This window comes from Durio zibethinus, chromosome 3, assembly GCF_047325235.1.
Source record: "Durio zibethinus cultivar Kanyao isolate XHJ-2024 chromosome 3, ASM4732523v1, whole genome shotgun sequence".
In the NCBI taxonomy this organism is placed as follows: Eukaryota; Viridiplantae; Streptophyta; class Magnoliopsida; order Malvales; family Malvaceae; genus Durio; species Durio zibethinus.
In genome coordinates this window covers 504,239-515,817 of record NC_143164.1, presented here as the reverse complement: position 1 = coordinate 515,817, position 11,579 = coordinate 504,239, and the positions used below count along the sequence as shown (strand labels likewise).

Below are 11,579 nucleotides of genomic sequence, written 5' to 3'. Positions count from 1 at the left end.
ATCAAGAGTCGATCTCATGCTACCTATGTGGAAAAGGCTACATAGGTAGAAACTACCCATAGAGGGGCAAGCTGGCTATCGTAGACAAGGTGTCAGATGAGGAGCTAAAAAAAGGAGTAGCAAAGCTTGGCCTGATAGTACTCAATGCTATCTAAAACAAAGGCAACCACAAGCCAAAGGGCTTGATATATATGGATCTATTGGTTGTAGGACAAAAAGTGAATGCTCCAGTGGACACAGAAGCATCACACTTATTCATTTCAAGTGATAAAGCCTATAAGCTCAGACTAAAGGTACAAAAGGGGATTGTACCATCAAGATGGTGAATTCCAAAGAAGTGCCAACCATTGGAGTATCTCTTAGGGTAGAGTTACAACTTGAAGACTGAAAGGGCAAAGAGACCATCAAGGTAATATCCTTGGATGACTATGAGTTTGTGATTGGTTTAGATTTCCTTGTTCAAATTTACACCTTTATTGTGCCTTTTGCCAATTGTATTTGTATTACGGATGAGTGGTGCCAATCATTTGTACTATTAAGGTGAGGGTTCGAGATTGGAACCAAGGTGCTATCGGCCATATAGTTTGCCAAGGTGGTGAGCAAGAATGAAGACACCTTCTTGGCTACCCTAAAGTATGATGGGTTGAAGGAGAAAGAGATTGACACCCTTTTGAAGGTGTTAGAGGTGTAGAAACCTTTAGCAATGTGATACCCATATAGCTACCTAACAGGCTGCCACCAAAGAGAAAAGTGGACCATAGGATTGAATTGATGCCTGAGGTAAAGCCATAAGCTAAGGCTTCTTACAGAATGTCATCCCTAAAGTTCGAGGACCTGAGAAAGTAACTTAGGGAGTTGATTGAAGTGGCTATATTAGGCCATCAAAGAGCTTGTACGGTGCCCCAGTTTTGTTCCATCGTAAGCATGATGGATCTTTGTAGTTGTGTGTGTAGTATAGGGCACTGAACAAGTTAACCATCAAGAACAAGTATCTTATCCCACTCATTGTGGACTTGTTCGACCAACTTGGAGGTGAAAGGTGGTTCACCATGCTAGATTTGAGGTCAAGTTATTACCAGGTCAGGATTGCATAAGGAGATGAGGCCATGACAGCGTGTGTCACCTGTTATGGTTTTATGAGTTCTTAGTTATGCCATTCAGACTCAACAATGCTCTGGTGACATTTTGCACTATTATGAACAAGGTACTTCAGTTGTTCCTTTATCGTTTTGTTGTGGTTTATCTTAATGACATTGTGATACAGAGCCAGACAGTGGAAGACCATGTAGACCACTTGAGACAGGTGTCCAAGGTGTTATCGGTACATAAACTGTATGTGAAGAAGAAGTGCTCATTTGCCTAGTGAGAGGTACCATTTCTAGGCCACATAGTGGGAGGTGGGAAGATACACATGGATGTAGGCAAGGTACATGCCATTCTGGATTAGGAATCGTTAGCCAAGGTAACTAAGTTGAGGTCATTCTTTAGGCTGGTCAACTACTATCAGTGCTTCATCAAAGGCCACTCAGCTATAGCCATACCATTGATAGATTTGCCCAAGAAAGAGAAAGTGTCAGAGTGAAGCATCGAGTGCTAGGATGTCTTTGATTGGTTGAAATGGGTAGTGACCAAGGAGCCAATATTGTCTTTGCCAGACCATGCTAAGCCATATAAGGTGCATACAAATGCATTAGACTTTACAGTAGGGGGAGTACTGCTGTAGAAGAACCATTTAGTTATGTTTGAGAGCCGAAAGCTTAATAAGACTAAGCGTAAGTACACGATCTAAGAGAAGGAGATGATAACAGTGGTGCATTGCTTGCACACTTGGTAACATTACCTGTTGGGGTCAAGGTTCATGGTTAGAATGGATAATGTGGCAACCAGCTACTTCTAGACGCAGAAGAAGTTGTCCCCCAAGTAGGCCCATTAGTAGGATTTTCTAGCAAAATTTGATTATAGGTTGGAGTACAAGCCAGGGTAGGCAAACACAATGGCTGATGCCCTAAATAGGGAGGCAAACCTTGCTACCATTAGCCAACCAGAAGGGTTTTAGGTGCCACACATCAAGGAAAGGCTCACGCATGATCCTATAGCCAAGGCTCTCATCGAGTATGCCAATCAAAGTAAGACTAGGCAGTTTTGGTTACAAGATGACTTGTTGTACACCAAGGGTAATAGGCTATTTGTCCTATAGCATGGGAAGCTCTGTAGAGAAGTTTTACAAGAGTGTCATGATTCGAGGTGGGCTGTTCAGCTGGGAGTGAGTCATAGCTTAGGCATTTTAGAGGAATGGTACTACTGGCTGTACATGAAGGAGGATGTAAAGGCCTATGTGAAGATTTGTCTTATGTCTCAATTGGACAAGGTGGAGCTTAAGAAACTAGGTGGTTTCTTGGAGCCATTGTCGATACCAAAACGACCATAAGAGAACATCACTCTAGATTTCATAGTCAATCTACCAAAAATAGAAGGGATTGGGAATATCATGGTAGTGGTGGATAGATTTTCCAAGTAGAAGATTTTCATTCTAGCAACCAAAGAGTGCCCAGCCGAATAGGAAACACCATTTGTTCCTAAAAAATGTGGTGAAGTACTAAGGAGTATTGAGGACCATTGTTAGTGATTAGGATGGGCATTTCATAGGGTAGCTCTAGACTTAGTTGTTCAAGCTATTGGGGTTAGACTTGAATTTTTTCTACCAGCATGCATCTTTAGACCGATAAGTAGACTGAGTGAGTGAATGGATTTTTTAAGGTACAATGTGTAAGTGCCATGCAAAGGGATTGGCCAAAGCTATTAGATGTCACCCAATTTTCATACAACTTGCAGAGGAGTGAAGAAACGAACCAAAGTCCTTTTAAGATTGTGATAGGTTAGCAACTGCTAACACCTAGTTCGATCATTATCGATTATACAGGGCCCAATCTAGCAATATAAAAGTTTGCCAAGGCTCAGTAGGAGTAAGCCAACATGGCTAGAGTTTGTCCACATAAAGTTGTGAAGAGGTCAAAGAAGTGGGTAGACTAGAATGGAAGAGACATATAGTCCCAAGTAGGGGACTTGGTTTTGGTGAAGCTGTACCCCATTGTGCACCACAAAGTGCTACACAAAGGTGTAGTCCAAAGGTACAAAGGACCTTTTAGAGTTCTTAAGAGGGTAGGCAAGGTTGCCTACAAGCTGGATATGCCACCAAAGCCAAGGGTACACCTAGTGTTCCATGTTAGCATGCTTAAGCCATTCCATGAGGATGAGGGAGATCTAGGACAGGCAAAGTTGACGTGTGCACCATTGAGAGTTAGGCCCTTATATAAAATAAAGGTCCATAGCATCATTACTAATTGAGAGGTGAGACAGAAGAATTGCCAGTAAAGATAGGAGTACTTGGTGCACTAGAAGGGACTTTCAGACAATGAGGTGAGTTGGAAGCCAGTAAAAGACTTATGGTAGTTCTAAGACCAGAATAGGTAGTTTCACAAAGAGGATGTAACAAGGGCATTGTGCCATTAGGTGGGGGAGAATGTCATGCCCTGGACGAGTGCACCAAGCACTCAGGCCCAAACACCAGGGACCAAGGCTCGAGCACTAGGGATAGTTGTAAGGGTTGGCACAATAAGCATGGAAGATAAGTCCAGACTACCCGTAAAACATACAGGCCTACTCACACATCTAGGACCAACCTCACAACATGCCGGTACTATAACTAGGTGGACCCAAAAAGGCCTAGACAATCTAGAATCTTTCAGAGGCATCTAAGATTGGTAGCATTCAGTAGGAGGATCCGGTTGACCCTGGAAATCAAGAGGAGCCTCATGTAATCTGTGTAATAATGTGTAATCCTTGATTTTTAGGAAACTTGTAAATCCCATAATTTTAGGAGTTAGCCATAAGTAAAGCTAGGAGCCTCAACTATAAATAGAGGGTTACCCCACCCTCAGTTGTACATCATCACATCCTTAGACACAATCTATCTTCAGTAATATACAACATATTCCAATATTCTCTGTTGTGTTTTCTAACTTGTATATTCCACCCTTTCTTCTTCTTGTTTGCCTGTACACTAGTTGTATAGGTTAAACTTAGGCATACGGATTTAATTCCAAGCCCTAAGGCTATATGGATTCAAGCTTAAGTTCGGAGCCCATGAGACAATGATCAATTATGTGAATCAGTGGTTCCACTCATACTAGGTTGAATTGCTATTGTGATGCTGCCATCAATAGGGTTAAACTAACCTATCTTATAATGGTCTAAACCTAGCTTATGTTCCTTATTGGCAACACTTGGTGAATTCTACTTCATAATGATAGGAAGACCTGATATCGAAGGATAAAAAAGCAATGTTGCTATGAACGCTTAGCTACCACAAGTGGGATAATAGACAGGGATAGTGGGAATCTCATTAATACATTCAAGCACATTACTAATTAGATGATGAGGCATTTGGCTACCTTAAGAGAGTCACAGTTACTTCTACTATTTACTCGTGCTTAGTTGAATTTCTTCACTTTGACATTCAGAGCACTGGGTAGAAGTCACATTGCTTGAGCATCTATAGGGACCATCACAATGCTTTAATTTAATTAAACAATTGGACTTCCCGTCTCCTTATCAATTTTGAGTTGACTGTTCATTGCCCAGGGAAGGCCTCTAAGGGAGCTCTTCCTAGTTCATCCCCTAGCTGACACGCGGTGACCCATTCTCATTGTGGGAATAGCTCAAGTAGTGCAATGGTAGCTGATGGGTTTAGAACTAGGACCCTTATGCCCAACCCTTGCGCCAATCCTTTTTCTAAGGTTATGGATACAATTTGTTGACTTTTTTTGTCTACATTATTCCATTAACTAGAAGCTGCTCATTTTAAAGACTTAATGTGATTATTAGTATGATTGGGCACTGACAGCACTTGCTTCTCCAAATTTTAGGGGCTATCGAGGGTGAACCAGACACTATGCAACATGTGGCACTCTTTTGGTCTTTGTCTGAGCTATTTCCAATGTGGGTAGGCCATTAAAGAGAAAATAAAACTCTTCTGAAGGCCTTTACCTATGTCTTTAGACTCCCTGACATTGCCATCAGCCATTACATCTTGATTCAAGAATTTTAACCTGATTCCTTTTTGAAGCTCGCACTGGATGCACTATGAGATGGGCGTCCCTCATCTCTTAGGATTGACTAACCCATGTGCAAGTGCATTCACATGAAACTTTTCCCCTTTTCGTTCTCATTTGAATATTTGCTATTACCACCAAGATTTGCACTAATGGCTACTCTGCTAGAACTTGTACCCTAAGTTTTGCAGTAATCATTGCACCTTCCTACTCATTAGGGCTTGGCCTTTGCCCCGACAATTAGGTATAGGTTATGCACTTAAGTGCATCCACTTTTGAGGTTACTTGATTTGGTAGGTGAGTTATTAAACACTTCCTAGCAAAATTTAACTTCCATGACCACCATCCTATTGTCTTAATCAACCAACATCCTTTATGGGTTCTAGGATCATACATAGTTGGGCACTGTAACCTTGCTTTCGATTCATCCCACATCGACATTTCAATTTACCAAAACTGCCCCACTCAGAGCTCTCGATTTTGTGGCACAGCTCAATGAAACAACCACGCCATCTTACCTATTTAAAGTTTGAGAATTGGTCAAGGATGTTATGCCTTTGATGCCTTTAATCATTAACCTTACCCAATAGAACTTGCTAAGGGCTCCAACTATCCTAAGGGAAACTTTGGAGGGAACTAGCTACTAGATGGTTCCATTAGTCTTTTAACCTTATAGCTAATAAGATGAAAGATTTGCATGTCAGTATTGTTGTAGGCCTCCACCAAAGTTTCCTCTGGCTTTACCTTGCTCAGGTATAGTTCACTATCTTTTGGGTCTCGACAGGCATGCTCACACTTGAACCCTTTTCAAAAGATCAAGGTTAGTTAGCAGTACACCCATAAGGGATCTTACAAATTAGCTACCTTGTGTTTTATGAGTTTTCTAGCCCATTGACTAGCACACATTCAGACTCTTTGGTCCATGTTTCAAGATGGGCTAGATAGGGAAATTATAGGCTAATGTTAGGAGCACACATGTGCTAAGGCACATTGATATGGCATGTGCTACATTTCGTGATTGCGATGATGATGTCTCTATAGGCATATCAAAAGCCTAAGCTTGGGCTATCATCATGACCTATATCGATCCACACCCTGAGCTAATTGGTGGACCAACTTTCACCTATCTACATACAATTAGGGTGCATCGCCAGCCCCCATCTACTTCTTTCCCCACATTTTCAAGCACTCTTTGACTCTCTTTTCAAAGTCCTTTCCATCTTTCCCTTTTAGTATTTGTTCACTATCAATCTCTCACTTGTATTCAGCCTTGGATGAAATTTATTACCTAATTCGGACTACATTCCCAAACTACCTGACTCACAAATAGTGGCTCTTGGTGTGATAGGGTCCAAGCACAATAGGGCTCTCACCCTTTCTGGCACCCCTTTTAAGGGGACTTAGCCTCGGTCCACCACTAAGGATGTTTTTCCACACTACAATTTGGATACCATGGGTGCACAATTCTCAGGCTAGGCTCTTCTCGATTCACTCACCATTACTAGACGAATCCGAGTAAGTTTCTTTTTGGGTACTTATTGATATGCTTAAACTCAATCGATAATCTTGCTTGATGTAAGGTTGCAATGCAAGCATCAACTAAGTGATGGAAAGGTTCCAATAAGGTCCAAATGGATAACAAGAGCACATCACTGGAGATAAGGGATGCTGGGAGATTTACCACCAATGGTCATGGCGTTATCATTGTCGAGGACTCACTTTTGGGCGAACCATGACCAATGAGATCATAGGAGGCCATCTTCCATCCCTTCACCTGGAACCTAATAGGCAGGGGGTTAAAAAGGGCAACAATGCATGACACCTAGGTAGGCATGCCCTCAGCCAATGGCTTAAGGCATAACTTGCATTTAAAGACTCAATGGTTCATAGGATTCTGCAATTCACACCAAGTATTGAATTTTACTATGTTCTTCATTAATGTGAGAGCTGAAATATCCATTGTCAAGAGTCATTTTGGTTTTTCACCAAAAAAAGAGTTAAGGTGCTACACGTGCATGCAAAGCAAATGGGATGGCGATGGCACATGTGCTCTTTTTCATTTCAGTTCCATAGTTCAATTTGTGTCAAGGGTTTGTTATTTGGCTGTAGGAAATAATACTAATCATTTTAGTCACCTAAGAAGCAGAACAAGTCAACCATCTTGGATGCCTAGGGCCAGAATAGGTTTAGGCATAGAGGTGGCCTTGCCCTCACCCTTGATGTTTTATTAACAGGTTCATAGGTCATTCGTTAAGCAAGTTTCAACAATGATCCTTCCATAAGTTCACCTATGTAAACCTTGTTAAAACTTCTCCTTCTTCTAAATGATAGGATCTAATGGACTTTTTATGACATCCTAGGTAGTTAACCATCCACATCACTATGATCTGAACACTTCACTAGACCATTCAATTAGTAGAAACAGCAGGTGGTGTGTACAAAGTGTAAAGACATAGTCAACGTGAGTTGATGACTCACGCTTACTAGGAATTCCTCATTGAAGACCAACAATTGCAATGATTTATCCTCATCATGATGAAATTTCAAAGATTACCTGAGCCTATCAACCAAGGCTATAGATTTCTTGAATACATCAGGGTGGGGCATGTTGCCCAAAACATCTAAAGGCATAACAAACTTGTTATTGCCTCAAACTTTCTTGGCCTAAGTGGCCATAGTCCCTCTAAGAAGCTAGCCACAAAGCATCACCTCTAGCTAGTTAGTAGACTAAGGTCTCATTTGTTAACGAAATTAACTAGACAAATTGCTCCACTAACTAAGAATGGCCATGCACCACCACCTATAAAATCAATAAAGAACGCTCATAATCTATAATCTTTACTATATCTAGACCTAGAAGTTTCTCTGTGTTGAGTCAAATTATGCCTAGGTTCCATTGCTAGTGTGCCCTTCTATCAATTCCTTTAAGTTTCAACCTTGTGACCACACTCCCCTTAGAACCCAAAGACTTCAATTTCTCATAAGGTGTTGGCAGAGTCCTAAAAGTAACATCCATTAGTCCCTACTTGATATTGTTTATGGTTAAGACTAAGATAGTATCTGATTGTCTTCAAGCCCCTAACTTTTGTTCTTGATTAATGAAAACATCATTGGTAAATGCTTTCACAATTGTTCATTTTTCATAAATCTAAGAATTTCACCTCTGACTATGAAATATGAATGCCATCGATTATCCTTGTTAATCATTACTCAAATACGAAAGGCCAACACAATAGGATCGAAATCCTATGATGTTATCCAATCCTAATGTATACAAGCATTGGGCTACTTTGAGAACTCTAATTTCTTCAAAGCAACAACATCAGAGAAACAACTAGCCAGTTAAGGTTAGGAGCACATTGTTGATAGTAGGGATGAGTAGACACATGGTTACCATGAGGCGAATCAAACAACCTAACTATAGCTCTAACCAAGAGCTTTTTAACTGCATCAACTTAAATATATGCAATTAGAGCTAGAATTATAACACCTACTAGCAGTAGACTTGCCCTCCAATGAAACCTTATTAAGGGATTTAGATTGCATTCATTCCAATTACTGGACTCATAAAGCCCAGTATTGCTATTTATTATCACTACCTCCCCTTATCAAGATTGAGTAATTAGCACACCTGCTATCTTCCATAGATGTGGTAGTTATTTCTCATGCTTTCTTTCTAGAATTGAACCTTAACTCTCTTTTACTTGTCACCACTGTAGTAGACCACTATCCAACCATCAAAAGTTGATAAGGTAAAAATTTGAATGATGTGTCACCGATACAAAGGTCGTATGATTCATCGAGTTATCATGAATCATTAGAGCAATGGGCAAAGCTCGCATTGAACTTTTATCCAATAAATGCATCCCTTCCAAAAGTCGAGGCTTGTTGCACAAATTAGCTTTAGAGTTACTACAATTATCTTAGTAGTAAATACCATCAAACAAATTATAATTGATTTAACGAGCCATTCATAATTTCACAGTTTGAATTAGTTTGTACTTAAATGTGCATGGCTTAACCTTTGAGATAAGCATATGACTAATGGCAAGATCAACTAGGTAGCATTCCTTTGGGATGTTAGCACTACATAGGCCTCAATGCATCGACTGAGCGACGAAAAGAGCCAACATGGAGCACAAGTGTCATGCATGTCGAGCACATAAAATCATAGCATTGGATGAACAAATGTCAAAAGCCCACACCCATAAAATGTTTTACATTTGATAGCATGATCGAACACTAGTGTACCAAAGTGGCCATAGAGGTTTGGGTGGCAAACTTGGGACACAAAGCATGATTGAGGTCTAATGCATTGCCTCTAAGGACATAAGACAGATGAGGGATGGCAAGACATCCAGTTTCCATCAATTTAGGTATTAAGCATAGGATCCTGATTATGCCTCCAGGGTATATGACCATATGGGGGAGATTGAAGAGGATGATGGGTCAACAATTTGATGCGTCGAGCATGAAGCCTACCAACATGCACAACCATAGCACCACTCATATACCCATTGTGTACAAGTGGCAACATCTATGCACACCAGTCCATAACCCACCCAATTGATTACTCGATGATTGAACAAAGAAAACAACGTATGAGGCCATGCCATAACCATTTAGCATGGGAAAAATATAAGCAAGGGCCATGAGACTACCCCTACCATCCAACAGGTAACAACAACATGACATCACCAATGCTTGGTTTGGCCAGGACTACATACAAAAACTCTATTATCACCACTTTAGGGGGACATTCTCGATTAAGGGACTTACTCTTGGGGGATCTTGGGTAGCATCAGTCGCATGTGTCACGGGCTTTGATTTTAAGCCCTGCAATCATACAGCCCTAGGTGGAAAAATACCATTGATGTATGCCTAAGTCAATCTTTAACTAGGTTGAGTGTGCCACTCACTAAGGACTAGTCAGACCCTAGAGACAATCAAACACTATAACACACTAAAAAGGCATTGGTAAAAGAATACAAGATCTTTTTTTTGCTGAAACAATGTGGCTTATGTACAAATTTGCTTCAATAGCTTTGTGGGTTCACAAGCTTATTAGATCATAAGTTGCTCCTATAGGGAAGGAGGCACCCCTATTTATACTTGAGCCCCAATGGCCTAAGTGGTCATCAAGGAGCTAATGTATGGCTTTAACAAACATCCTAGAGGGTTGTAAGGCCGTTAGACACATACAAAGTTGGTTAGGGAATTTTTAGAAAAAAAATTGGTTCCAAACACTTTGTGGCACATTGAGTCTAAAAGTTTCCTGGCTCTCTCACAAAGTGCTTGAACCTTGGGCCTTCCAGAAGCTTTCTTGTCTAGTGTGACAATAACCATACCCATTTTCGTATTTGGCTCTTCTAGAAGGTTCTATGTCCATGCACCTATCTTGTGTCCAAGGTTATTTAGAGCTTTCACACCTACAATGCTTGCACCTCTTTTTTAGGGCTTTCTATAAGCTTATCCTAAATGGTCCTCAAGCTTAGTATTAGGTAACTCTAGCAAGGACTCATTCTTGTAATCTGGTGCTTGAGTGAGGGTCTGGCCTCCATACGCTAGTGCTTGGGCCTTGGCCTCAATGGTGCACATAGGGGGTGTGACATTCTCCCCCATCTGTTTCATTGATGCCCTCGTTGTGTATTCTTTGTAGAACCTATCGACCTAATCCTAGAACTACCATAATGATTTAATTGGCTTTTAGCTTATCTTACTATCTAGTTAACTTTTTTATTGTACTAAGTACTCATGCTTAGGCATTTGTTACATCTATCTACCATGTGATTGATTAAGATGCGCTCAACCTCTCGATCATGAGAGGCCTTAATGCCCATTAATGCTTTCTTTGATTGGCCTTAAAAGGGATCATTTGAGTTTTTATGGTTGGGTTTAAGCATACTTACATGAAAACCCAAATGTACCTTCACTATAAAAGTAGCTCAAGCTTGTATGTAGTCTTGCCTACTAGCTTAAGAACTTTGAAAAAACCTTCATACCCCTGAGTAAACTTCTTATGCATCCCTGGATACCGTAGCACTAAGTGTAGCTTGACTAGTACTGAGTCACCTACTTGATACTGCATGTTCCTCCACTATTAATCAACCCACTTTTTTATTACTTCATAGCCTTGTGTAGACACACTCAAGCTAGATCGACTTCTTCTTGCCATGATTTGGCAAATTTGTAAGCTACTAGGTTCAATCCCATGTACCCCAAGGCAATAGCACCGGGTGCACATGGCTACTGCTCTATCACAATCTCAAAGGGTCTTTGATTCATAGCGTCACTTTGTTAAAGATTGTATGAGAATTGAGCTATGTCCAAAAATTTGGGCCAATTTCATTAGGAGGCACTGGCATAATATCAAAGGTACCTCTTCAAGAAGCCATTCACCCTCTCCGTCTACCATTTATCTAAGGGTGCATAGTGGTAGAAAACCTCAAGTTAGACCCCTGGAGCCTA

General features: G+C 40.7%; 3 pseudogenes; all 3 read right to left on the bottom strand.

The window, feature by feature from the left end:
* Window positions 1–3,883: 3,883 nt before the first annotated feature.
* On the bottom strand, window positions 3,884–6,695 carry LOC149519448 (25S ribosomal RNA; annotated as a pseudogene).
* Window positions 6,696–6,927: 232 nt separating this feature from the next.
* On the bottom strand, window positions 6,928–7,082 carry LOC149519447 (5.8S ribosomal RNA; annotated as a pseudogene).
* Window positions 7,083–7,376: 294 nt separating this feature from the next.
* On the bottom strand, window positions 7,377–9,175 carry LOC149519446 (18S ribosomal RNA; annotated as a pseudogene).
* Window positions 9,176–11,579: the final 2,404 nt, after the last annotated feature.